Genomic DNA, 23,564 nt, shown 5'->3' on the forward strand with positions numbered 1-23,564 from the left:
GGACCGGCAGCCCTGCTATCAGCTCCCCGCTCCCCTAAGTTCCCTGTGCGGCAGCTGCCCAGCAGGCTATCAATTGCCGGGCAGCTCACTGGTCCCTCCCCCCACTGCCATGTGCTGCTCCTGCCCTCTGCTTTAGAGCTGCTTCCAGGAGCCTCCTCCTGCTTGCTGTGCAGGAGGAGGAAGAAGGGGGCTAATGTCGAGGTGTCCCCCTCCCCCTGCTCTTGTAGTGTACCTTATTTTCACAGAGCGGGGGAGGGGGGGAACGGCGGGGGACACGACAGAGCTCAGAACGGAGGGAGCTTGCTGGTAGTAGCTGCTGTCTCAACTTGCTGATCTACTTAAAAAGGCAGTGTACTTAAGAGTGGGGTCAGCGTACTTAAAGGGGCAATCTCTCTCTCTCTCTCTCTCACACACACAGGGTGTGTCTCTGTTTCTCTCTACCATGCTGTCTCCCCTCTCTCCATTAACAGCATGTTAACCCTTTAGGGCTCAGCCAAGTGCTAGTTCATGAGGTGCATTTAGCAGTAAGGCATTCCCTGGGAAATATCCCCCCCTCTGACTTCACCACCTCAACCAAGCTTCACAATCATTGTTGTGTACAGTATTAAACTGTTTGTTTAAAAAACTTATACTATTGTGTATGTATGTATATATGTATATGTCTTTTGTCTGGCAAAAAAATTCCCTGGAACCTAACCCCCCCCCCCGCCCCCCCCCGTCTACAGTAATTCTTATGGGGAAATTGGATTCGCTTAAAGTCGCATTTTTCAGGAACATAACTAAAACGTTAAGCGAGGAATTACTGTACAAACTTCCTACTAAAACTCAGTATAGTCCCTTCTTTCTCAGTCTTCCACTATATGGATTTTATGCATTCTCTTCACCCACGACCCACATCCTCAACATCTTATTTCTGCCAGTTTCTCTTCAGGCTCTATTTTGGTCTCGCCTTTCTTTACCACAAGTAATCGGAATAGTGATAGCAGGAGATAAAGACTTTAAGCATTGCATATCAAAAACTACAAAATGGATTTCAGACTGAAATTCATGTTCCACCAAATACAAGAGTTAGAGCGCTAGTGCAGGCTGCATGGAGTTATTCTTATCATCATGCGGTTTCCAGGACTACTCACTTTACTTTCCCTGAAAGGCCACACATCAGTGATCTTCTTAGTAGCTGAGAAGAGCTAGAGGTAGCTCACTTGGCAATCTGCTGGTCTTTCATTTGGGGCAAGGTGATTCCTAGCAAGTTACATTAGTGAGCTTTACTCTCCTCTTCCCCGCCAGCCCCCAAACTTGCTCATGAACTCAGATGCAATGTCACTTTATTGATGAGCATGGTCCCACCCGTGTGCGTCTGTCCCTCCTTCATGGACTCACCTCACACCATCTTTCTTTTTTGCATCTCTGGCTCCTGACTAGAATCATACTTGTGCTAATGTTCTTGCCCAAAGCTCTTGCTGTACAGCACCAGAAAAAGCAGAACCAACTCAGAATAGAAGGAAATTCTGGTCAGTTTCATGCTTCTACACCAGAGTTTAAAAAGTAAAATTGCATTCAAGAGTAGAACAGGTGCAATCCTCATAAGAAGAGAAAGTGGGTGCATGGAAGGACAGGAGATTCCTTGGACCCCCACAACTACATTTACTTAGGGATACTGGATTCAAACAAAAGAAAAGAAAAACAGCCCAGAATGAAGAGATCGTTGAATATTTCAGTACTTCCATTCAGTACCTCCACTCAAACCATATTATTCTATACTCTGATCACTAACTCAAAGCTTTAGTGAAAGTTAAACAGAGTTTACAGCAAGCTTCCTGGGCTCCCTGTCTGTGCCTCCAGATCTTACTACTCACTTTTTCATGATCTGCAGCTACAAAGAGCTTAATCTTTATATACCATGTCCAGCATCTTGATAATCTTTTCCTTTCCAAGCTAAATAATTTTCCTTAGTCTTAATAATATCATCATCATCATCTTGATCTTTTAGAGAGAATTCTCCATGGTCTCTACAATAATTTTTGTTGCTTTCTCCTAAATCTTTTCCATTTTTTTCCATCTTTTCCATTCCATTTTTGCTGGGTCTCTTAAAATGAAGCAAATAAAACCTAATGAAGTATTCAGGGTGTGAGACCACCTGTCCAGTGTACATAGTGCAGCTATAAACAGTGTAATACTTTTGTCTAACCCTTAGTATAACCTAATATCTCAATTATTTAGTTTTGGCCACTGAGCAGACTTTTGGATCTTTTCCCCACTGCCAAGAGGTTACAACAGATTCATAAGCCAACTGGATATGAATTGTTTCAAATTATTCCTTCTGGTATACAGTAATTTGCTCCTATCTATCATGAAGTTCACCAGCTTTGATGTTGTCCAATTACCACTTTTTACTAGAGTTTATCATAGTTCTTCCTAGTCTTTACTAACAAATGTTGCCACCTAAGATTGTTCATCATAGCTCGGGGCCTGCCTTAAACATAAGCAGATGCTAGAGGCCATGGAATGCCTCAACAATTCATGGCTTGATTCCCCACTCCAACAATAGGAATGAGGTGAGACTGGAGATCTATAAGTAGAGCTCATGGAATTTTTTTTTTTTTTTTTAAATAGTTGTGTGTGGTTTGATGGGGGGAGATTTTTACCCTGAAGGTGGAGGGGGGGGGATAGGTCCTGCCCCAACTTGGGGAGAAATGGAGACCCAGGGGAAGGAGGCTGGAGAGAAAACCCACCCCACACTCACCCGACAGCTGTAACTCCTGTCTGATGAAACTCAGCCTGGGCATTGCAACCTGGTGCACAAAGTTGCAGCAACACTCAAGTCTGGCCCTGCTGCCCCTCCATCATGAAGGAGAAGTGGCCAGCCAAACCCAAAGGGCAATGAGACCCTGTGCCAAGTCACAATGCCACTCCCTCAAATTTAACCAGTCACTCCCCTCATGATGGAGCGGTGGCTGAGCCAAACCTGAGCAGAGTTTCATTTTATAAAGGTTTATTTCACATTTGCAAAATACAGGGGTTCTATCTATAAGGCTCAATCCCCAAGCTCAACTAGGATCCTGCAAATCAACCTGAGAGAAATACTCTTATTCACTGCCAGTTCAAACTCCAACTCTGTACCCCACAAAAATCCTAATTAACATTTCATTGGTTTACATGGACACAGCTCCTGGCTACTCTAATTTAGTATTTTGCAAGTAGTTAATAACATGGCATTAACTTTGAAAACTGCTATTCCTCAACAGTAGCATAGGTAAGGGAAGATGATAAGGTTGTCAAACTATATTTTCTATCCACTTGAAGAATAATTTTCCAGGTATGTTTCCTGTTGCCTTTATTCATCCCATGTTGTGGGAACTTCTGATAAATCTACCCGATGGAAAATCCATGAATTTTGCTACACCTTCCCCTTAGTTGGTGGAGCAGATCCTCTGGATTATTCAATTATTATATTCCTCCTACACTCAAGATTATTAAAAATAAATACAAGTTGGTGGCTCAGGCAAAATGAATTGCTTGTCTCAGGCCAGTTCGCAGTGGGAAAGAGTTATCAGACAGACAGACCCCACAAGCACACAGAGAACAAGGGTTTAAGGAGCTTACAGAATAAACCAGTGTCTTTGGACCCTCCAGGACAAGGCTACAACGTAGTAGGAGAACAATATGGGGTAGCTTGCACTGCTACTGTCATGTAGGACCCAAGGTGAGAGGACTTCATTCTACAAGCCTGTCAATGACTCACTTTTCACCAGCACTTTACATTAAAATAAGTTAACCGTTAACAGAACTGTTCTGAGTTTGGCCTATCTAGTAAAAAGTATTATGAATGCACTGCAATATTTTCTCTCACTTCCCCTCATGATCATTTTAAAAAAGTCTTATAAAAACCTTACATTTCTTTTAAAGGGTGAAGAGAAATTATAAATATTTTACCTGACTCCTTTACCAGCCAGAAGAAAATGGTTATTTAGATACAGTTCAAAACTGTGCAGCTTTTTCTTTTTTAAGAACGCACAGAGCAGCCAACTGCAACATTCATGAAAAGGGAAAATTATGTTACACAATGTTTCCACACCCAGTTCTGCAGAATAGCATCTGAAAATGAAAGCTTACTTCTGATCACAAACAATTTTTGGATGTGGGGGAGGTGGGAGAAGAATACGAAGAGGAGATGCTAAGAGAAGAGATTCTTACCTTCGCTTGTGGAACTCCATAACCATCACAAATATGCTTGGGATATTACTGCGTGGTTACTGTATTTTAAGACCAATGAAAGGGAGGAAAAAGCTCTCTGGACTAGTCGTACACACAGTGTTAATCAAATGACTGCACGTTCTGAGTGCTTCACTTCCTCATTCTATATATATATATATATATATAGACACACACACACCTACCTAAAAGGCGGCAGAGTTCTGTGACAAAAGCAAGTCCTGAAAAAGCCGCAAAACCCAGGTAGTTTATGCCTAAAAAATCCTCTCCCCCACCCTTAAAAGGATACTGCACAGTAAATCACATGAAATACAATTTGCAGAGTATTAGATAAACTCTCATTCAATGCAGAGTTGTTTGTGCACACTTATGTTTCATTTTTAAGCTAAAAAAAGAAACCATAAAACCATGTACAAAACCAGAATGCCAATTCCAACTCACACAATCCAATCAAAGTTAGGGCTGAAGTTTCTTTACCTTCAATTACATATCAAGGCTGCAATATACAAGGAAGGGCTTCCTCCCCTCTATAGACCAACTCCCATTAGCTGGAATGGGAAAGTCAGAAAGATCCCCTTCTCGACACATACCTCCGCATTATGTACAAAAGTCACTTGTTTAGTAGCCAATAAAATATTTTAGCAAAAACAAAGACCTGTTAAGGACAAGACATTAGCCTGCACTTGAAACATCCTAGTTTCTAAGAACATAAAAAATCCCTTACGCCGCCACAGCACCTCCTATCAGAGATCTCAGAGCACCTTACAGACATTAATGAATTAAGCTTCACAACATCCTGAGAGGCAAGAACCAATTTATTTTTACAAGTGGGGAAGCCAGAGGCTTAGATGGGTTAAATGACTTCAAATGAGACACCTTGGGTAAAAGCTGGGACTAGAACTCCATTCCCCCTCCCAACCTGCGAGACCTGTGCTTCAGCCACAAGACTATTCCTCGCCACCAAAGGTTAAAACTGAAGAACATTTACATCCTTTATACATCTGTTGTGGTGTATATATATATATATATAAAAAAGTTGGGTACATTTTAATATAGAATAGCTACAGTTCTCTTTATAGGATATAAAACAAGAACTGTACATTTTTAAAAGCCAACAGTCAGTAAATTTTCAATGAAGTATACAAGAGTTAATTTAGCAGGCCATAACAGCTTCACAGTTTATGGTAGAGACTCTGTATTTCTACCATTTATTTAAAAGAAAGGAGCAATCCTTAAAAAAACAACAACAACAACAACAACAAAAAACGTAGAGTAGATTCTCAGGTCATTATCCTGAAAAAAATTCTACATGTCACTAGCTTAAGTGCACATGGTTTAGGAGAGGTGAGGGAAATGTCCAGAACTACATCCCTTCATTGCAACTAGAGGGTCTTCACATACCTCTAAAACAGCAGACCTTGTTGTGCACACATTTTCCTACCAAGCAACTGCAATTTAGGTATATGGGCCTCTAACTAGCAGTTATGCACTAGGGCTGAAGTTGGCGAAGAGGGTGGGGAGGAGCCAAGTAGCTGAAAAGAAAAAAGAAAAAAAGTCACCTTTTCAGAGAAAAGATATTAGATCTATGGGTCAATAGTCAAAAGAACTCCATCCATTAACCTTCCAAAGCAGAAGTAACAGTAAATAAAACATCTGTCCTCCCCAAAAGTAGATGTTGGAGTTTGAAGAGCTGTTGTCTAAAAATACATATAACCAAATTTGAATTCCAATGGGGGAAAATGCAGGTCTGAAAACTAGATGCTGACAGCTCAACAATTTAAAACTGATTTTATATATACACACCTATTCAGCTAGATACTTATATGGTTTTTATCATCAGAACATCCTGGTGGCTCCCAGGTATTAAATAAAATAAATAAATAAAGGGACTCTCTCCTCCATCCCACTAGGGTAGGAATAATTTGCTCAAATAAAGTGGTTTGTGCACATGTGCAGACTTACAGCACTGGTAAGGTCTGCCCTGGGCCTCATGCAGCTAATCCAAGATAGGGAAGAGTTTTACAGTTCAGCCAGTGTAATTTGCTATTTGATCACCCTGGAAATGATGGCAATTATGGAGAGAGACAGACAAGCTCGTCCCGTTTGCATGTCTTCAACTTCTAACTTCCTTCAGCAGGTTCACAAGTTAAAAAAAGCAGCTGTAAAATAGGGATAATTAGATTCTTACACTTTCAAAACTGCTTTGGACCTATGGATAAAAAGCAGTGTGTGAAAACTATTACTAATAAATATTGTAATTATTCCCAGAGCCTGCACCTTACTCTCTAGAAATAATTACTATTTAATATTAAAGGAGAAAGAAAACAAAAAGAAAGAGCCCCTTTTCCTGCAGAACGTAAAAAATTACCATCACCAGTTTGGTACAGTACTATAATCTAACCATCCATTTCTGACCAACACTGGCACAGCAGTCAATAAAGAGTTGAATTTAAGAAATCCTAAAAAACATCTTGTTTCCACAGTAATTTCTTCATCATATTTCAGACTGCAACAAATGCAAACAAGTCCTATCTACAAAAGACAATTTAATGTCAGTAACTTTTTGAATTCCCATTTATTTTTAAACTTCATTTTTCAGTGAGTTCTCCCATCAGCCTCATCCTGCAGTGAATTCATAATCCTGTTTGTAACATCATAGAGATACCACAGATATCACAACACTATCATAATATAATTACAAGACCACAATAGGATAGACAATGAGACAGTGGCTGAATGGAGATGTCTGTGAAAACTGGCAAAAAACCCATCCAAGACCTCGTAATGCTTGCTTTGGCAGCATATATTCTTCAGATGGGACATAAAGAGAAGATTAGCATAGGCCCTATAGAAGGATAAAACAAATTTGTGAAGCACGGTATATTTTTAATCCTAAAGAGATCAGTTACCTATTTGTGGAAATGCAGAGAACCCCAGAATTAATCAAAACTTCTTTGTACTCAAGGAGCACAAGATTTACACGTTGTTACTCTTGGGCCTGTAACCTAAGTTACCATCCTCTAGTGGCTTTTTGAAGAGCCATGCCTGAGCTAGATCATGATGGAGCATTTTGCTTTTCACCAACTCCACTTTTTCAGACTCTCTCTGGAAAACAGAACCGACATCCCAGAAACAGCCACATTCAATTTTTTTTAAATCTAGAGAACTTGAAATCTATAGTAAAATGTTTCTCTAATAAATATTTTGCTAACAAACTGCTAGAACCAGTCAACAATAAAATAACCTTGACCTCTGTTTTTTTTACACAGCTACATCAAATTCAAGAGGCCTATATATGAGTGTGAAGTATTGCAGTCTTCCTCTGCCCCCAATTCTCATTATTTATACTCATTTCAGGAGTGAGATTGAAAACATAAAAAAAAATTGACTTTTAAAAAAAATAAACTAACAGCTACATTGGTAAGCAAATAAGGCCATGCTACAAACTCCAATTGCTCCCTAAGAGGATCTGCCTCATAGCCCCTCCAACTTTCTCTGGGAGTTCCATAAAGCTCCCTCTCTTTTCCCTCTACACCTTAACTTTTGATAATCTCATTTACAAAACACATTAAACTACCATCTTTATGCTGGTGACTCTCAGATGTACAATTCTACACCAGATCTGTCTCCCTTCTCTCCAAATTAAAATCTGTGCCTCTCTCACTGACATCTCCTTGTGGATGTCTAGCTCTCAGTTCAAAGTCAACACAGCTAAGGGCATGGCTACACTTGCAAGTTAGAGCGCGTTAAAGCAGCCCCATGCACTCTTACAACGCGTCCACATTGGCAAGGCATTTAGAGCGCTCTGACTCCGCGGCTGGAGCGCTCCTGGTAATCCACCTCCACAAGAGGCATAATGCTTGGTGTGCCTTGGCTGGAGCGCCACGGCACTAGTGTGGATGCCCTGGTCTGTTAATGCGCTCTGATGGGCCTCCAGAAATGTTCCACAATGCCTATTCTAGCCACTCTGGTCATCACTTTGACCTGCCCTCAGGTGACCATCCGACCCGCCCTTTAAATTCTCTGGGAATTTTGAAAATCCCCTTGCTCAGCAAGGTGTGGAGTGCTCTCAGAGCATCTTTCCAGGTGACCATGTCTCCCCATGCCAGGCATCCCCAGTATGGAGCAATGGCGAAGTACTGGACCTCATCAGTGTTTGGGGGGAGAAAGCTGTCCAGTTCCAGCTGCAGGAATTACGATACCTTCAGGTAGATATCAAGGAACATGATGGAAAGGGACCATGACCGGGACGCACTGCAGTGCAGGGTTAATGTAAAGGAGCTGCGGAATGCCTACCGCAAAGCCCGCAAGGCAAACCACTGCTCCGGTGCTGCCCCCGCGACCTGCCGTTTCTACAAAGAGCTGGACGCAATACTGGGGGGTGACCCCACCTCCACTCCGACGACCACCATGGACACTTCAGAGCCCAGTTCAACAAGGCAGGAAGAGTAAAACACCCCAGCATCCCTAAATGCATGCAGCCAGGAACTGTTCTCAAGCCAGGAGGAAGGTAGCCAGTCACAGTGGCCAGTGCTTGGGGAAGGACAAACACCAGAAGACGTGCCCGGTAAGCGGCTTTTATTTTGGGAAGGAAGTTATTCGGTGCGGGCTCTTGGGGCGAGGAGGGTAAGGGCTGCCTGCATGCCTAGATGCATAATAGGACACTGATGTGCTCTCTCACATTGTGGTAAGCGGCCTCAGTGATCTCTTCAGAGGTCTCATCCAGAACTTGGGCAATGCGCTTGCGCAGGTTTCATGGGAGAGCCACTGAGGTCTTTGTCCCAGTAAGGCTAACATGTCTGCGCCACTGTGCCGTGAGGGGCGGGGGGACCATTGCTGCACACAGGCAAGCTGCAGAGGGGCCAGGGCAGAAGCCACATTGTAGCAGAAGCCCTTCCCTTGCTTCCCAGGTCACCCTCAGCAGTGAGATATTTTCCAGGACGAACTCCTGTGGAAAATGTGGGGACAGTGTTCAGCTCTTGGCTCTCCCCAAGGCACAGAACCCCAAAGGACAGTACAGCAGTGAAACAAATCAGTTCCCATCCACCCTGTGTTTACTCATCATTTTGGGGTTCCTGTGGGTTGTGCATGCTCGCTTTGGGATGGGCAAATTCTGCTATTGTGTAGACTGTGCTCGTCTTTAAGTACAGGCAAATCATTGCTCTGTCTGGTGTTAACAATGCTGCTTCTGTTAAGCGTTGCATTTTGCCTTTACAGATGCAACCTTGAGATCTGAGCCATACGTGTTATCACCGGCCGAAAGACTCCAAAGAATTAGGAAGAGGCCACATAGAAGCAAAGACGACATGCTGCATGAAGTAATGCAGCAGTCCCTTCATGAAAATCAAAAAGCGCAGGAGTGGAGGGAGAGGTAAGGAGGTTCCACCAGCAGAATGCAGAGTGCCAGCACCAAAGCACGAAGCAGCTGATAAGCATTATGGAGCGCCAAGCGGACTTGATCCAGGCGCTTGTAGCCAGGCAGGCGGAGGACCACCGTGCTCATCCTCCCCTGCAGCCCTTGTCCCAAAACTCTTTCCCTTGTGCCCCCATGTCACCTCCAACCCACTTTCCCCAACATCCGGGTTATCACCACCAGCTGGCTTCCACAGCTGTAGCTTCCCCACCCAGTCCTGCAAACTATGACCCTCACCCACTGCACTCAACCCCCATCACCATGCATTTTAGCCAGCCTGAAGTGCAGCACTCACTGCACAGCACTCCAGCCAGGAAGGCTGAGCATGAGAACAGGACATACGTAAATCTGTGATTGAACCGTTCCCCACTCCACCCCCTGCCCTGTTTCCCAAGCAGTTGTGTGTCTCTTCAATAAATGAATTTTCTTTTAAATAAATTGCATTTTTGGCTTTGAAAACATTCTTTATTATTGCATTAAGTAAAAGATACCTTAGCCCAGGAAAGCAACAGGCACTGCAAGTCAGCGTAGCAAGCACAGATTCCTACTAACGTTGGAACCACTGCACTTCTCCCGTACACAGCACCAAACATTACTAGTGGCTTTCAGCATCAAATTGTTCCCTCAAGGCAACCCTAGTCCTTGCAGCCCCACGCTGGACCCCTCTAATAGCCCGGCTCTCTAGCTGTTAAAATTTTGCTTTAAAAATAAATAAATAAAATAAATAAATAAAAAATCAGCCTACCTCTTTCAGTGCCCTCCCTCCACTTCTACAGAGTGCAAATAGCATCAGTAGCCCAGAATCAGACCCATGCCTTTGTGCCCAGAGAAGTGCCCACTCTCTCCCCAGCCCCGGTACCCCTGAGCCCAGGTTTTCCAATTCGAGTTCCCTTGTGTGCATCAATCACATGCCTGCCTGGTGCTTTGAAGCAGACCCAGAAGTTGCTGGTGCTACTCACTTCGGGTTGCAGCTGCACTAAGCACAGCCGGGCAGCTCAGCTGCTTGTCTCACGTACCCTTTGTTTCTGCCCTGAACTCCCAGCCACTTCGCAGCCATTTACAAGCCTCTGCTCTCAAGGGGTGGGGGGCCCAGGAGAGAAGATCATCCCCATCCTGGCAACACAGCACGGCCCGGGATGGAGGATGGGAAGGGTGCTGTGCAGCAGCCCCGTGAGTCCCGGGGCAGGGATGGGGTCCCACCTGGTGCTGAGCCTACCTGCTGTGGGGAGAGGTACCCCACTGCTGCTCCCTCCCCATGAGCTGGGGTGCCGGGGCTCCCTGCCACCCGGTTCCCCTCCAGCTAGATTTCCCCCTCCCAAGCTGCTGTTTTCCAGCCCCGCCCCACAGCACTGCCCTCCCACTGTCGCTGAGGATGTGCACACCTGCGTGGCTGTAATAATCAAGTATTCTTGCACTTGGAGTGCTGTGTGTCTGCACAGGCACACAGCTTAGAGGGAACGCTCTACAACTGCAGTTAAACAGCCCCTTAGCCTTAGCCCTACGATCCTAAGTCAGCTGCCATGGGCAAGCTGTGAGTCTTTAATTGAAGCATAAACATGCTCCAAGATCCCAATAACTCTTTGTTGGTGTGCAGTTCAGACAGAAGGAATAGGAGGAACAAGGCAAACCATAAACGCATAGAAGCAAACATTTTATTTCCAATATGTTTTAAATGTTCTGCAGTGTGAAAACTTTGGCTTGAAAAACCAAGCCATGCTTTTAGAAAACACTGAGATGAATACATACGAGTAAAAAAAAGTCAAAACCAAATAGATGCCCATCAGAGACAACTGCTATAAAAAGAAGTTACTTTAACAAAATAAATTGATGAGCAATGGAGATTTTATTTTGGAAGAGAGTGCTTTTGAGCACTGAACTTAGAATTCTTTGTCTGGGACATAGCACAAGAGTTAGTCATCATAAGCAATGAAGACACTTGATTAATTTCCTAACTACCGAAGTAATTTTTAATTAAAAAAAAAGTATTGTTAGATAATCGTAGCTAACATGCTAAAACTCTAATACAAACAAGGGCTTCCACTCAACCATCCTCACCTGGGTTTAGGTTATGTCTACATTAGGTAAAAGGGTATTTTTAACCCATGTTAATTAATCTTATCTGTGTTACAATTCTAGTGAAGATGAGGCAGTTATCTCACCGGCTAAAATGGGTTAAAACTATAACTAACATGCATTAGCTATCTTGCTATAAAATCTTAGTTAATACAAGGCACAGGAAATTTTTACTCTGATGTAAGTAGACAATGTCAACATCTATGGTTGACCTCTCCTAACTAGAGCATTGAAAGACTTCTCACCACTAGAATTTTACAGCAAGATAGCTAATGTGTTAGTTATCTCCCTAGCTAAAATTAGTTGAAACTAAAACTACGTGGCCTTCACCAGGATTGTAACACAGGTTAGTTTAATGAGTTAAAATATACTTTTTTGCCCCAGTGAAGGCCTTAAAATCTATACTGCCTAACACCACCTTTAAATGATAGTAAAGGCAAACTCCACAATGAGTGCAGACAAAGGCTATGTCTACACTACAGAATTTTACAAAAAAATCCCACTAAACTGATAGTAGCTCAGGTGGGAGCATTAGTGATTCTCTTTTCCCTACATGTGTTAATTAAACCTACTTAATTTTTGTAAAGTAAATCCAACCATGAGGCATGCCTCCTTCTTGACAGGATGAACAGTAGACAATTCTATAACTATATTTTGAAACAGTATTTTAGCTTAACATGGTTACAGCACAGTCTTCTGTCTATGGTGGCAACAAAGGAAATTATGGCCTGGCAATTCATCATCGCCTTGCCTTTAAAGTTTCCCATTTACCATCCCTGATGCCACTCCAAAAGCAGTAGCAATGGTGGGAGTGCTAGCATAGAGGGGAGACAGGCAGCTTACAGAATTTTAATCACTGTTGTCTATACCAGATCTGACTGTGGTTACACAACAACAGTTAAAATGCCAGGGGCCAGTCTAAGCTATAACTTCTACCAAGGCCACTTACACTGTAGCTACACCAGTGACAACAGTGAGACTGTTAAAGGAAAAAAACAGAATTTTCACAGATGTTTATCGTAATTATTTTTTGCAGCATATTCTGAACCAATGCTCCTATCTCCCATACAAGTACAACCTGGTTAGGTGACCTGTTTAGAAAACTATCTACTCCTGGGGGAATTCTGCAGGACTGCGCGCCAGCGGAAAACGCCCTCCCCCTAAATTTCTGTGCTTCCCTGCAGAAAATAGCAGGGAAGCAAAGGGAAGCCACGTAGGAGCAGTAAAGACTACCATGGGTGCAGTTTTGGGGTGGGGAATAGTCAAACTGAGGCGAGGCATGGGGGCACACAAGGTTAAATATCACTGTCCCCCATCCCCCCATTTCTGCAAGCACAGAGCTGACCATCTGAAGGAGGCTGTGTCTCAGCTCTGCTGACTCTGCAGCTGAATGTTGTCTCCTGGGTCCTAGTGCCAGTCGTGCTCCCCTACTGTGTGTTGGGAGCCTTCCTGTTATCTGTGCAACACTGAGTGCCCATGGTGGGGCTGGATGAGGAGGGGAAAAAAAGAGGGAATGAAGGAAGGAGGGGGTGGAAGAGGGAATGAAGGAAGGAGGGTAATGTCGGGGGGAAGATAGGAAAGAAAAGGGGATAGAGGAATCGTGCAGAGGTGGAAGGAAAGCGGAGGAAGCAGGAGCCCAGCATGTGGCATCCCCTTGGCAGCAGCTAGGACTCCCAGTTAAACAGGCCCATCCAACCCTCATCCCGATAAGCCCGACCCCCCTACACCTGGACCCCCAAGTAGCCCCCACACACCCAGATCCCCCAACCAGCTACATCTGGACCCCTCATCCCATCAATCCCCACTCTCCGCACTCCCAGACTCCCCCTCCCGCCCCCCGCTAAGCCCAACCACCTTCACCTGGATACCCTGCACAGTCCCATTGCCCCTGCACCTGGAATCCCCCAACGAGCCCCTGCGCATTCAGATCTCCCACTGAGCTGCCCGCACCCAGATTGCCCCACACAGAAATCTCTCACCCCACACCTGGATCCCCCCACACTAAGCCCCTCCACACTCGGATCCTATTGTGTTGAGCCTGCCCACCCCGGGGTGTTTCTGTGGCAGGCCCAGCCCTTGCACTCTGTCAGGGTCAGGTGCAGCCTCACTGCCAAGTCCCTGTACTGGGGGAGGTGGGGGCTTCAGTATGATCTTTCACCTCAGTGCAGCCAGTAGCCTGTGCTCCCCACTGCCATGCTGGTGCCACATTTATTTATTGACAAAATTTGCAGAATTTTAAAATGTGCTCATAATATTTTTTTGGGGGCACAGAAATCCCTCAAGAGTAACTATCATCACACAAAAGGTCTTTGGACTGGGTTAAAGCTGTGCAAAAGCCTTAGACATATGCAAAATCAAGGTACGCAGTTACAGTACCATCGACATGATGACTAGAACAGGGGTGGCCAACCTGTGGCTCCGGAGCCACATGCAGCTCTTCAGAAGTTAATAGGCGGCTCCTTGTATAGGCACCGACTCCGGGGCTGGAGCTATAGGCTCCAACTTTCCAATGTGCTGGGGGTGCTCACTGCTCAACACCTGGCTCTGCCACAGGCCCTGCCCCCACTCCACCCAGAGCCTGCCATGCCCTCACTCCTCCCACTACTCCTTTGAGCCTCCTGCATGCCAAGAGACAGCTGATTCGGAGGTGTGGGGAGGTGCTCATCAGTGGCACTGCTGGTGGGTGGGAGGCACTGGGAGTGGCGGGGGAGAATCTTATGGGGGGCTGCTGACGTATTACTGTGGCTCTTTGGCAATGTACATTGGTAAATTCTGGCTCCTTCTCATGCTCAGGTTGGCCACCTCTGGACTAGAACAATGCAGTAACCGGCTCTCCTGACTATACTGTAATTGTTGCATAGAGGGAACGTAAGTTAGCCAGCACTGTGCTCAAGGAGGTCCCCATGCCCTTTAACATGGATTTGCACTAAAATTTAAACAGTGAATAATGTGGCTAAAACTTGCTAGTCACTCTTAAGCAGTGTTAAATTCCCACACAGGCAGGGCTGAACTCTTCAGTCATCCAGTGGGATTGAGAGGTCAGAAAACACTTGCTGAAAAGCAGGTTAATTCAGGCACTTCTGACTATGTGTAATAGAGCTTCATTAGCTTTAAATACTACTGGCACCTGGTGATTTAATTTGTAGCAATGCTAGAGAGCACAGTTCCAGAGACCAGAACTAACCTTGGGGCAGGGCACTAGTTCAGAATGAGATTTTTCATATATGGTTAAATCTCTATATATAGTCTTTTTAAAATGGAGTGCCACTTCGCATTAGTCCCATTTACCCTTCAGATTTTATTTATTTTTATATCTATATATCCCCCCTTTCTCCCATAGGAGTTTATAAAACATTACAAACAACTGTTCGTGCAGTTTTCATAAATGGAAACAAAAGGCTTTCGTTTCAGGGTTTCCACTCACCCACCTATTGATATTTGACAACAGGCATTTTAGAACTTAACCACAAAAGGAAGAATGCTGACTCAGATTTTTTTAAATGCAAAACAAAATGAAATTACTATCTGTTCTAAAGGAAAAGAATCAGTTAGCACAGGTATAAGAAGATTCATCAGATTCAAATAGTAGACAAACTTGTACTTTGGAGTAAGACAGAAGTTACTGGTTTCCCAAATGCAGGCCTTTTAATTAGATTTAAAAGAATGAAGAGAGGGAGTGAAGGACACTAAGCAGAAGTTTTAAGCTATACATAGTCCTATTAAACTTCAAATTACAGACCCTGAAAACAACCCAGGCAAACAGGTGATCATAATCTATTAAAAATATATTGGCGACATATTAAATTTAAATATTTTGCTTGTCGTTCTTAAATTGTTTAAAAATAGTTTCATTAATGACAGATTTTGTGGTTTGGGAAAAACGTGTTCTCAGCAGGTCTATACTGTTCTCTCAACACAAAACTGTTGAAAGCGGATGAGCTTTACAAGGCTCCTATTCTCTGGTTCTTAGCTCAACAATAAACTCCCCCCCCCCCCCCCTTACTGCTTACAACAATGACTTTTGGTGTAAGCCAATACAAGTTTTGCCAAAAGAAAGTTGGTACTGAGAATTCACTGCCATAAAGTGGGGGGGGGGGGGGGGGGAGTGATGAACTCAGAAGAGTTATGTGGATTTCACACTGTGAGCACCAACAAAGATCTATTAATAAAAAATGCAGAATTCTGCAAGCCGTGCTGCGGTGAGCTCAACATTTTTTAAGCAGATGGTAATGTATATTTAAGTCAATATAACCTTATTCACAACAGCCTAGACCTTACTTCTGAAAGTGAAAACTGGAAAACATTAAGGATATGTCTACACAGCTGATGTTAAAGCGCTGCCGTGGCAGCGCTTTAACTTGGCTATGTAGTCGCGGGTCCAGCACTGGGAGAGAGTTTTCCCAGCTCTGTAATAAAACCACCTCCATGAGGGGAATGACTCGCAGCGCTGTAGCACTATCTACACTGCCACTTTACAGCACTGAAACGTGCACTGCTGTGGGGGGTGTTTTTTCACACCCCTGAGCGAAGAAAGTTTCAGCCCTGTAAGTGGCAGTGTAGACAAGGCCTAAGAAAAGAAACAGAGAATACATTTGTTGTACGGCAGAATTGTGTTTGTGGCTGATCTACAGAGCATGCAAAATTAAAGCATCCCTTTTAAACAAGGGGATTTTGATTTATAATAAAAAGATGGCCTAATGATTCATTAGGAATTAAGGAATCAGACTGCAGCAAGGGTTTGATTTTCTCCCTTTTATTTACTTAAAAAAAAAAAGTTTATGCCATAGCTATTAGGGGGGAAAAAAACCAAGAGGTTTTATCTTCACTACTAGATCTGAACAATATTGCTCAGCAGATCCCTTAGTTGCTAATTCAAGTCTCTACCATTGTGAGGAAAAGCTCTAGGTATTTTGTGGGAGAAGTTGCTCAGATTATGGCCATTCTACACTAGTACTTATGTTGGCAAAACTTGTGTCACTCAGGGGTGTGCCTCTGTAAGCTTGTAAGGGCACGTCTACACTTGCCATTTAAAGCGGAAAGTCCCTTTTTTGTACAAAAACTGTGCGAGCGTCTACACTTGTCAATAACTTTTTGCGGTGAAACTCAGAAGTTTCACCGCAAAAAGAAAACCACCTTCACCAGACGTACAGGCATACAGCTCTTACTGGTGATGCTTTTGCGGTGATGTGCAAGTGAAGACACATTCTTCCTGTTTACACAGCTTTTAGCCTCCTGAGGATATCCCACAGTGCCTAGGTGACCACTCTGGCCAGCAGCTCCACTGCTCTGATGCCACGTAAACAGACATCCACCCCTGTAAAGCCCTGGGAACGTTGAAACAACCCTTCCTGTTTTCTTGGCAAGTTCTCACTTATCTGGCCAGGTGACAACGCCTGCTCCACGGAGCAAACGATCCCCTGCTTGGAGCAATGCTGAGCTACTGCAGCTGATCAGTGTTTGGGGAGAGGAAGCTGTACAGGGACCCGCAATCACCCCCTGCCCTTCCCACTAGACCCATCGTCAAAATGGAGAGCTGCACTGTGGGATAGCTGCCCTAGAGCGCTGCTCTCATCGGGGATGGAAGTGCTGCTTCCGCTCTAAACAAACACTGACGCCTGAGGAAGTCTGGTTCCCTATCACCAGTGAAACTTACAGCGCAAAAACTCTGCAAGTGTAGACATACCCCTCAGGCAAAACTATCCTTATCTGTGATAAAAGAGCATTATCTTGAGGGAATAAATGCACATGCTTTTCTGCTTGATTTTTGGATGGTGTTTCCTCTGATGTTGGTGGCATTAGGAAATCCCCAAACCACAACCTATGTCCCAAAAGTAATTTACACCACGGTGAATTATCCTGATTTGAAACAGAGGAAAACCACATCTGTGCTGAACACATAAGTTAGGAATTTGTTACAGTGTTAGTTACACAAGTGCAAAAAATACACAATGTACACAAGACCAGAGAAGCAACAGAGGGTCCTGTGGCACCTTTAAGACTAACAGAAGTATTGGGAGCATAAGCTTTCGTGGGTAAGAAGTCTTGCATCTGAAGAAGTGAGGTTCTTACCCACGAAAGCTTATGCTCCCAATACTTCTGTTAGGCCTGGTCTACACTAGGACTTTAATTCGGATTTAGCAGCGTTAAATCGAATTAACCCTGCACCCGTCCACACAACGAAGCCATTTATTTCGAAATAAAGGGCTCTTTAAATCGATTTCTGTACTCCACCCCAATGAGCGGAGTAGTGCCAAAATCGATATTGTCATTTCGAATTAGGGTTAGTATGGCCGCAATTCAATGGTATTGGACTCCGGGAGCTGTCCCACAGTGCACCAGTGACCGCTCTGGACAGCAAACTGAACTCAGATGCACTGGCCAGGTAGACAGGAAAAGCCCCGCGAACATTTGAATTTCATTTCCTGTTTGCCCAGCGTGGAGAGCACAGGTGACCATAGATAGCTCAGCTCATCAGCACAGGTAACCATGCAGGCCGATAATCGAAAAAAAAGCACCAGCATGGACTGTACGGGAGGTACTGGATCTGATCGCTGTATGGGGAGAGAATTCAGTGCTAGCAGAACTACGTTTGAAAAGACGAAATGCCAAAACTTTTGAAAAAATCTCCAAGGGCATGATGGAGAGAGGCCACAATAGGGACTCAGATCAGTGCCGCATGAAAGTCAAGAAGCTCAGACAAGCCTATCAAAAAACAAAAGGAGGCAAACGGTCGCTCCGGGTCAGAGCCGCGGACATGCCGCTTCTACGCCGACCTGCATGCAGTTCTAGCGGGGGCCGCCACCTCTACCCCACCTCTAACCGTGGATTCCGAGGCGGGGATAATCTCATCAGCTACACCTGAGGATTCTGCGGACGGGGAAGAGGAGGAGGACGACGACGACAAGCTTGCGGAGAGCACCCAGCACTCCGTTCTCCCCAACAGCCAGGATCTTTTTCTCAGCCTGACTGAAGTACCCTCCCAACCTAATATCCAAGACCATGACCCCATGAAAGGGACCTCAGGTGAGTTTAATCTTTTAAAATATAAAACTTGCTTTTAAAACAAGCGTTTAAGGATTACTTTGCCCTGAGGACTTGGGATGCATTCGCGGCCAGTACAGCTACTGGAAAAGTCTGTTAACATGTCTGGGGATGGAGCGGAAATCCTCCAGGGTCATCTCCACGAAGATACTCCAAAAGCTTTGCCACAAGGTTTCTGGGCAGTGCAGCCTTATTCCGTCCTCCATGGTAGAACACTTGACCACGCCATGCTTGCAGCAAGTAATCTGGTATCGTTGCATTACAAAGCCTGGCAGCGTATGGTCCCGGTGTTTGCTGGCATTCAAGCAACATCCTTTCTTTATCTCGCTGTGTAATCCTCAGGAGAGTGATATCTCTCATGGTAACCTGGTTGAAATATGGGAATTTAATTAAGGGGACAGAGGTAGCCGTTCCTACTGGGCTGTTTGCCTGTGGCTGAAAATAAATCCTTCCCTGCAATTAGCCAAGTGCGGGGGGGTTGGGGGGGGGGAGTGGAGGAGGAGGAAGAAAGGAATTGGCCCTGAGCTTCTCGCGCTTGGCTAGCAGGGATCTTACTTCATGGCGGGAGAAGGGGGCAGGGGGGGGGGGGTAGTTTGGTTTCTGCAAGGATCTTCCCTGATACCATCCACACGGTGGGGGGAGGGATAAAGCGATCATCCCAGAGAATTGGATGGGGGGGCTAGTTTGTTTTCTGCTGCTGAAGGTTAACAGGAAAACCACAGCAGTCAACGGGCTTTGCTTGGTATGTGGGAAAGGAGGACACAGAAGTCGAAAGACAATGGCTTATCATGGCCTCATGCAAGCTGAATTCTGTTGCCCGGACCTAGGTCTGTGATCTCTAACACCAAAGCCACAGGCACTCAATATTAAGATGGAAAATGCGACCTTGAAATCACATGTGCTATGTAATGTGAATAGTGTTGTTCACTATGAAAGAGTATAAGCATTGTTCTGTAAAAATGTATCATTTTAAAAACTTCTCTCCTTTTTTTCAACCCTCCCTCCAGCAGCTGCAAATTTTTCAAGCCTCCCTCCTCCGTCCCAAAGGCTCTCTCAGATAAGCGGCGGAGAAAGGACGCGAGACAAGATGTTCACGGAAATAATGGAATGCACCCGCAATGAAAGAGCTCATCTGAATGAGTGGAAGGACACGGTATCTAAATTTAGGAAAGATGCCAATGAAAGTGAGGTCATGAGGGACGCTCGAGATGAGAGGTGGCAGGCTGCATCGCTGGGGCTGCTGCATGATCAAACGGACATGCTCCGGCCTCTGGTGGAGTTTCAGGAACGGCAGCAGGATAACAGACTGCTGCTACATAACCTCCCTCCCCCCTCACGATGTTCCATATCCTCCTCACCCAGACGTGTAAGAACACAGGGGGGAAAGGGGGGGAAAGGCTCCGTGCACCCTCCCACTCCACCCCAGTGGACAGCCCAACCAAAAGGCTGTCATTATATTGGATTTTTTCAGTAGCCTTTTACTTCCCTCCTATCCTCCTCCCAAATCTCACCCAGATTACCTTGTCGGTTCTCTCCCTATGTTTATAATCAATTAATAAAGATTACATGATTTTTAAATGATAGTGACTTTATTTCTTTTGAAAGCAAGCTGGGGGAAGGGGGAGGGTGGGTTCCTTACAGAGAATGAGTCAATAAAGGGGGCGGGTTTTCATGAAGGAGAAACCAAAAAACTTCACACTGTAGGCTGGCCAGTCATTAAACTGGTTTTCAAAGCTTCTCTGACGCGCAGCGCTTCCTGGTGTGCTCTTCTAATCGCCCTGGTGTCTGGCTGTGCGTAATCAGCGGCCAGGTGATTTGCCTCAGCCTTCCACCCCGCCATAAAGGTCTCCCCCTTACTCTCACAGAGATTGTGGAGCACACAGCAAGCAGAAATAACAATGGGGAGATTGGTTTGGCTGAGGTCTGAGCGAGTCAATAACGTGCGCCAGCGACCTTTTAAATATCCAGATGCACATTCTACCACCATTCTGCACTTGCTCAGCCTGTAGCTGAACAGCTCCCGACTCCTGTCCAGGCTGCCTGTGTATGGCTTCATGAGCCATGACATTAAGGGGTAGGCTGGGTCCCCAAGGATAACTATAGGCATTTCAACATCCCCAACGGTTATTTTCTGGTCCGGGAAGTAAATCCCTTGCTGCAGCCATTTAAACAGATTAGTGTTCCTGAAGACGCGAGCGTCATGAACCCTTCCCGGCCAGCCCGCATTGATGTTGGTGAAACGTCCCTTGTGATCCACAAGTGCTTGTAGCACCATTGAAAAGTACCCTTTGCGGTTTATGTACTGGCTACCCTGGTGCTCCGGTGCCAAGATAGGGATATGGGTTCCATCTATCGCCCCACCACAGTTAGGGAATCCCATTGCAGCAAAGCCATCCACTATGACCTGCACATTTCCCAGAGTCACTACCTTTCGTAGCAGCACCTCAGTGATTGCTTTGGCTACTTGCATCACAGCAGCCCCTACAGTAGATTTGCCCACTCCAAATTGATTCCCGACTGACCGGTAGCTGTCTGGCGTTGCAAGCTTCCACAGGGCTATCGCCACTCGCTTCTCAACTGTGAGGGCTGCTCTCATCTTGGTATTCTGGTGCTTCAGGGCAGGGGAAAGCAAGTCACAAAGTTCCATGAAAGTGCCCTTACGCATGCGAAAGTTTCGCAGCCACTGGGAATCGTCCAACGCCTACAACACTATGCGGTCCCACCAGTCTGTGCTTGTTTCCCGGGCCCAGAATCGGCGTTCCATGGCTATAACCTGCCCCATTAACAGCATGATCTCCAAAGCACCGGGTCCCGCGGTTTGATAGAATTCCATGTCCATATCCTCATTCTCGCTGCCGCGCTGCCGTAGCCTACTCCTCGCCCCTGGTTTTGCAGGTTCTGGTTCAGCATAAACTGCACGATAACGCGCGAGGTGTTTACAATGTTCATGACTGCTGTCTTGAGCTGAGAGGGCTCCATGCTTGCCGTGGTATGGCGTCTGCACTATTCACCCAGGAAAAAGGTGCAAAACGGTTGTCTGCCGTTGTTTCCCTGGAGAGCGGGGAGGATATACCCAGAACCACTCGCAACAATGTTTTTGGCCCCATCAGGCTTTGGGATCTCAACCCAGAATTCCAATGGGCGGTGGAGACTGCGGGAACTATGGGATAGCTATGGGATAGCTACCCACAGTGCAGTGCTCCAGAAAAATCGACGCTAGCCCCGGTATATGGACACACACCACCGAATTAATGTGCTTAGTGTGGCCGCATACATTTGACTTTATACAATCTGTTTCCAAAATTCAAATTATATAAATTTGATTAATCCCATAGTGTAGAGACATACCCTTTGTCTTAAAGGTGCCACAGGACCCTGTTGCTTTTTACAGATTCAGACTAACACGGCTACCCCTCCGATACTTAAGACCAGAGAAGTGGCTGCTGGCAGGCATTCTCCGTGAGGACTCCTCAACTACAGAATTCCCTCTCCATCTGAACCAGACCTAATCCACTGATTTTAAGGGCATGCTGCAAAGCCCATCTGATTTCTGGGAAGGATGAGGGCCTGAGGATGCATGGATCATTAGCTTGCTCAGTTTTTAAAATTCCAGGTGGATTTTGTGAGAAGTATGGCTGACCAGGGTGTTTTATTCTATCATACAATTTTGTATACATTTTTAGGTTGGAGTCTTCAAAGGAGCCAGTGGAGAGTTAGACACTCAAATTCCTTTTAAATTCAATAGGATTTGGGCACTTAAATTCAATTTATGCCTTTAAAAATCTCCACAAAGCTTTGTGGGCTTTTGTGTTATAGGAATCGAAATGAAGAAATGCATGACATTATGGCATCCATTTCAGAAGCTGAACAGAATAATATTGTACTGTTACTCCATAACTGAACTACACAGAATATTAACTGAGCTCTCAAATCTTAAAAGTTGGAAATTTTGAAAATGAAGTGGAAGGTGTATGTGTGTGCTTAACTGCAAATGCATTTCCATCACTGCAGATTGAGCAGGTTATAAATAACTTTCAGTCTTAGTATTTGCATGAATACAGCAGTTAAATTCCCCATCTGTCTTGCATTGCTCAAATCCCCATTTTAAACAGCAGTTTAAACAGACAAACAGAATAAGGGGGGAAATGTAGGTACTAAAGCCACCATTCCGCCCATACCAGCCAATATCGGTGTCCCTTCACACACACCTATATTCAGCTACTCACTGCTGTCACAAGAAAAGCAGTGACAGAAAGGGAAACTAAACAAAGCAATCCGTCTAAAGAGGGACGGACCTTTTCAAAATGTGAATGAATTTCATCCCTAGTGTAACTCCACTGAAGCCTGTAAAGTTCAACTGGGATGAAATTTGTCTATTATGTAGGAGACAGGTCAGTAGCAAACTTCTTGAAGGACATTTTGTGGAATTTTGTAGACGCTGTCCCATAACAGGCTAACTGCCAACTTTCATCAAGAATTGAGTGTTCATGTGCCAGCATGTCACACCAGCATGACTATGACTATACTCCCACTTTTAAATATTACAGTGATTCATGCAATGTAGTTTCAAAATCTGTCAGATGTGCTCAAGAGGTCTGCTGCTGATGAATCAGAGGCTCCCTCTACCATTATGGTAGGGACGGTCTAGATAATAACACTGGTCTACAATTTTTGAGAAGTCGTCTGCTTCAGAGATAAAAAGGTGCTATTTATTATGTATTTTGATGTGCTGAATTCAAATATGACAATTAAAACAACTGATTGGCTACTGTTTCTAAGATATTTAAGTTTTTACATTTTAGGTCTATGTATATTGTGTAGATAG

The 23,564-nt window shown here is 44.8% G+C and overlaps 1 protein-coding gene and 1 non-coding gene across 7 annotated transcripts in view; one reads left to right on the forward strand and one right to left on the reverse strand.

Moving 5' to 3' along the window:
• RC3H1 (ring finger and CCCH-type domains 1) overlaps nt 1–23,564 on the reverse strand; it is a 104,071-nt gene that overhangs the window by 55,384 nt on the left and 25,123 nt on the right. Inside the window, exon 1 of one of the 6 annotated variants that reach the window (XM_054036958.1) lies at nt 4,195–4,206. The exons of the other annotated variants lie outside the window; for them this stretch is intronic. The gene's annotated coding sequence lies outside the window, so the exon portion shown is untranslated. Of the gene's footprint in view, nt 1–4,194; nt 4,207–23,564 lie in introns of those variants that run through there. 6 annotated transcript variants of the gene reach the window in all.
• LOC128842627 (U6 spliceosomal RNA) lies at nt 6,997–7,100 on the forward strand. The gene has a single exon (XR_008446051.1). It is a non-coding gene; the product is annotated as a U6 spliceosomal RNA (small nuclear RNA).

This window comes from Malaclemys terrapin, chromosome 8 (assembly GCF_027887155.1).
Source record: "Malaclemys terrapin pileata isolate rMalTer1 chromosome 8, rMalTer1.hap1, whole genome shotgun sequence".
In the NCBI taxonomy this organism is placed as follows: domain Eukaryota; kingdom Metazoa; phylum Chordata; order Testudines; family Emydidae; genus Malaclemys; species Malaclemys terrapin.